Source organism: Canis lupus, chromosome X, assembly GCF_048164855.1.
Source record: "Canis lupus baileyi chromosome X, mCanLup2.hap1, whole genome shotgun sequence".
NCBI classification, from domain to species: Eukaryota; Metazoa; Chordata; class Mammalia; order Carnivora; family Canidae; genus Canis; species Canis lupus.
Window position 1 is genome coordinate 91,474,680 of NC_132876.1, and position 5,260 is coordinate 91,479,939.

Here is a 5,260-nt window from a genome sequence, read left to right on the forward strand (position 1 = left end):
TAACATTCAAACATCTGATAAAAGGGAAAAACAGAAAATGTCACGGTTAAGGGTCTGGAACCCACAACCAAAAACCTCATTCTAAGTTGATCTAATTTTTGTTTGTGTTCAAGTTATGTTGAAACACCCTAACCAAAGACTCATTTGGCATTGCCTTGTCTACTTTGCCCCAGAAGACATCATGACCACCAAATAGTGGTTTTAATTCATGCTATTCTACTGTCCCTTCCATTATCCTGCCAATTTTAAGACTCTGTTTTTACAAAGGAAATGAATAGAGTTTGTTTTTTAATTATACATAAACACAATACAAGAGAGACTGGTTAAAAAAAAAAAAAAACGCTCATCATCCCCAAATTCAACTTTTCCTGTGTATATGTGACAGATTATATCCCTAATTTGCTTGCATCAAGCCGGAGACAAAGAAATGGTATAGCTAGGAGCAATCTTTTCTTCCATGTGCTTGCCACACAGAAGCTTCTATAAAAAGGCAGAGCAATTAGCAATTTTATCAGTTTGTTCATGTATTTGTATTTTGCGTATATTTGCATTTCATATTTAATTTGGTGCCCCATAACTATTCAAATTAACTAGACTCAACAGATACTTTCACTTACTAACGCTCTGAGTGATGTGCCCTTAAATTAATAAATAATTAATTGAACAGATAAATAGAATTTACGATCAACTGGAAAATTGTTTTGTGTAGCAGACAGTAAGAGCAATGGTCTTTAGTACAACATATATATACAGGTAAGGGTATCAAAGGACATATATTAAAATAGATAACATCCTATTTGTGAAATTTTAAAATATGTTAGATCACTTGAGGGGCTAATCATTTTTTATGAGATCTACAGTATTTCTATAAGCATCTTCAGATGAGTTTTTAAAACAAGAAGCTTTGGCTGTCCTGTGCTTACCACTGAGCTTCCTATGGCTTGAAGGGTTAGGATCTTTCTTCCCTCTAGTGAGAAATTTGTCTACCAGCCAACCCAGTTTGAGTTGTAAAAATTACAGAAAATAATTCAAAATGTTCTACCATAGTTAGTTAATCACACACTTTCCCAAGAGCCAAAGTCCCCTCTCTGCTGATCTGCTGATGGAAGACCCCTGGTGCTTGAGTCTTCTCTGGGATTTCAGGGATTTCTTCTAAGTTATTTCATGGAGAATAACATTAGAGCATGATTCACAGAAAACCTTAGAACCAGCTAACCTATCAAAAATCCATTTGGTTTCCAATCCAACTAGCTCTGCTTCCCCGATGTCACCCCACCTCTTTACGCATGTCCCCCCAGCCTTAGCTAAAGTATTCAGTCTAGGGCTCATCCACCATTCCTCTCTTCTGAGCATCTGTCTCTCTCATCCCATCTCCACACCTGGATAAGGACCTGGCAGCAGCAGCAGGCAAACATACGACCAAACCCTAACACTGTCTGCCTACCTGTGATCTGACTCACACACCACTGACATTAGGATAAATCCTCACTGTCGTGTCCAGAACCAGAGTTCAAAAAAAACCATGTCATCTTGAATTGCATCGTGATTTTTGCTCAGAAGCAAAATGGTCATAAGTGGCCACTTGTTGGTACATTCGTTCTTTCAACAAATGTTTTCAAGTGCCCATTGAATGCTTTTAGCCCTGGTGATCCAATCTGTAAGTGATTTTACCGCTGCACATATGAATCTTCCATTTTAGTGGATATACAAAAAGACAATCTGTGTCTCATTTACCCCACCAAGACTTGAATTCCTGCTACTGAGCTTTCCCTTAGCACTGTATCGTATCTCTCTCCCTAGTCATTTTCCTTTGGGGACATTTTTCCTTCGTGGAATATATACACAGAAGCAGCTGAACCACATAGGAGGTGAGGGTGAGGTGGGTGAGGGTTGGGAGGACAGAGGAGCCAGGGAGGTGAAATTAACTGAAGGGACTCAATGTACATAGTAAGAGAGAGAATGGGACCCACTCTGAATGCTTCCCTCTTTCTCTCCTTCCTTTGCTCCCACTTAAAGACACCCTATGAAGAAATAATACAAGATTTCTGCCTCCTGCATACGATTGCTACAGCCACCAGTGCCATGTTAATGATTAATATGTCACATCAAATTTCTAGTAAGGACACAATTCCCTATTCTTTATCCATGAATTATCTTTGAAACACGGAGAGCGGAGTGCATTTAGACTCATTGGACGCACCCGTTCTCAGCAAAGCATTTTATCATTTGTTCAAGTAAGACTGCGTGACTTAAACCCTAAAATCAATTTGAAACTTCCTTTTGCTATAGCAACTGATCAATGCCCAGAGAGACTTGAGACAAAGGGCAAGACGAACAGCTTGAGGGACAGTGCTTAATGGACAAGATGGAAAAAAGCACAGGGCTAGTTCTCGCTCCACAGCTAATTAGATGCATGACCCTGGGAAGCCACTTGGTCTTCCTGAGCCTCATGTTTCCTTACCTCTAAAATGGATATGTGAGTATTTTTCCTCTAAGAGTCAAAATAGTCTACCCCACATTCAGCCTGGACACTGAGAACCCAAACCACACCTTCCTGGCTATGCTAACATGACTTTACTATTCCACTGTCTTCATCAGTATTACTTTGTCTCTCCAGGACTGCCCTGCCCAAGTAAATGGTTTGATTGTTTATTATAGGACCTTGCCAGCGGAACCATGGACTCTTCAATGGAAAGCATCGACAGACGATTTGCACCCTCATAGTCTTTGAATCCCTCACCTCAAAATCCTCATCTTGCTATTTTCACCAGTCCGAGATGTATATGGTGAGGCTCACCCACTCCTCACTGAGCCTCCCGCAGTGAAAGATGTGCCTTAAGCCAAACTTCCAATTCTCAATGAACTCTGACCTTACCCTCATCCCTCTGAGAGAGTGCCAAAGCGAAAAGGTCAGCTTTGTCTTATCATGTGTTGGTGATATTTGGGGAGCCAGCTTTTGACACCTCTCAGAATCATTGTGATAATATATGTGAGAATTCTTTGAATGCTGTGGATTGTGATGAAAATACAAGTTGGCAGAATGACCATAGGCAGAGGGCAATAAATAATATCCTGCTAAATTAGAAGGTGACAGTACACCAGAGGGGGATATAAACATCCCTGGGAACGACAACTCTCTGAAAGTGTCATACGATGCTGGGGACTCCTACCCTACCACTGAAAGTAAGGAGAAACTTTCTCACCTGTACCTACCATTGGACTGTTCTAGTGCACCTCCAAAGGCAAGACAGCTGCCACCGTACAGCTGTCAACCGAAGCTGATCTTCTAATCTAGGATACAACTGGACAGTGGCTGTGCAGGTCAGTGGGTGGCTCCCACAGAGTGCCTCTACTTGAGTTGCCAAATGCAGGACAGGCTCTTCAACCTGAAGATTCAAAGCACGCCACCTTAAATTGATCAAGTGTACCAGCTTTACACGTTCTAAAATTGTTTAGTGTGGTTTATATCGTTCACATATTCTTCAGCTTCTTCCGGCCAGCCAAATATTATTAACCCATCACCACACGTCTCTTCTCGATGCCTTCTGTAGTGAGTCCATCCACCCACGTCTGTTTCATGTGTGTGTATGAAATTTACATTCATACCACAGCAGTGTACTTATCCAGAATAGATAAACATAGCATCTTCAATTCTGAAGAACGTGGCCGAAATAAGGAAGTGGCCGAACAGACTTTGGATTAGCCAGAGGAGACTAATTATTAACCAGGAAAATGCAGAGTGCTTCACATTATCATCAAGGTAAGCATGTAGTCCAGTGCCTGCCGAGAGGAGCACCTTCAGCAAATGCTGTGTTATCAGAGCTTGGATCATGTCTGTTTGGACACAAATGTGTCCCTGTGACACATCTGGCAGTGTCTGGCACAAAAGTGGCACATGATAATAGGTATCGATTGATGGGCAGAAAATTCACAAAGGAAGATAAATGTATGAAAAATATTAAATACCACTAGGCAACCAACAAAATTCATATTTAAATGAAGTATCATTATTTGCCTATTACATTAGCACAGTTACAAAAGATAGTATATAATGCTCTCAAGGGTGGAGCCAAATGACCAGTGTTAGGCAACATCAGTGTGGGTGCAATTAGATACAACTGATCTAGAAGCGCATTCAAATCAAGCCTTTAAAATGTTTCTGCCCTTTATTCCACGGCTAGAAATTTAACCGAAGGAAATCATTTGGGATGGAGGCAAACATGGCAACACGATAAAGAGCAAAAACATTGAGCACTGACTCCATTTCCAACAGCAGAGCGATGAATCAGACTAGCTGACGGATATTTCACACTTATTATCTGCAGACTATGTCAGGGATTTGTGGATATTACCCTATTTAATCCTTTCAGAAGCCACATGAAGTAGCTGATATTATCCCCATTTTACAAATGGTGAAACTGAGGTCATTTGCCCATTGACAGACCCAGATGCTGAAGGAATCAGGACCAGAATTGGGATCTGTTTGACTCCATAGCACTTATACAGCGTCTCTTTACTAGAGAACTTTATGCATTCAAATTAAATTTTAATGAGACAGTAAAAATTTAATGTTGAGTGAAGACGGGATAGAAAATTGTACATATTTAATCTTTTTTTTAAAGTAGGCTCCGTGCCCAACGTGGGGCTTGAACTCACAACCCTGAGATTGAGAGTCTTGTGCTCTACCAACTGAACCAGCCAGGCACCTCTATACATATTTAATCTTAATTTTGCGATACACACAAACACACACACACACGCACATGCCCATGTTGGGAAAAAGTTTCCATGAAATGTACCAAATATTAACAGAAGTTGTTTCCAAAGAGATGTTCTATGAGGAACTGTTGTTTTCTACTTTATAATTTAGATATATCTCCTACTTTTCTACTACGATAAATAAGTTCCTTTTTAAAGGAGAAAAGCAGGAATGTTCTTTTTTTTTTTTTTTTTTTTTTTTTTTTTTTTTAGGAATGTTCTTAAGAAAAAACACAATTGTGAGAGGAATCCATGTCCCACAGATAAACATAGGTTGACACAATAGTGAAGACCCTCACTTGCTCTGGAGTCTGGTCATAGGAGCACCCCCATACACATTTTGTTGGGGTCCCACACTAATGCAGGTTTCTTTGTTTTCATTTCTCTACCTCTATGAGCTCTGCATCAGATGGATGGATCGAGGTGGATTTTCTATATAACCCTGCCTTGCTGCACAGATTGCAAGAGGCAATCAACTGCCTCTGCTCCATTTCTTCAAACT

The 5,260-nt window shown here is 40.3% G+C and overlaps 1 non-coding gene across 1 annotated transcript; it reads right to left on the bottom strand.

The window, feature by feature from the left end:
- Positions 1 to 4,631: 4,631 nt before the first annotated feature.
- Positions 4,632 to 4,704, bottom strand: TRNAE-CUC (transfer RNA glutamic acid (anticodon CUC)). Its single transcript has one exon. It is a non-coding gene; the product is annotated as a tRNA-Glu (tRNA).
- Between the last annotated feature and the right edge of the window lie 556 nt (positions 4,705 to 5,260).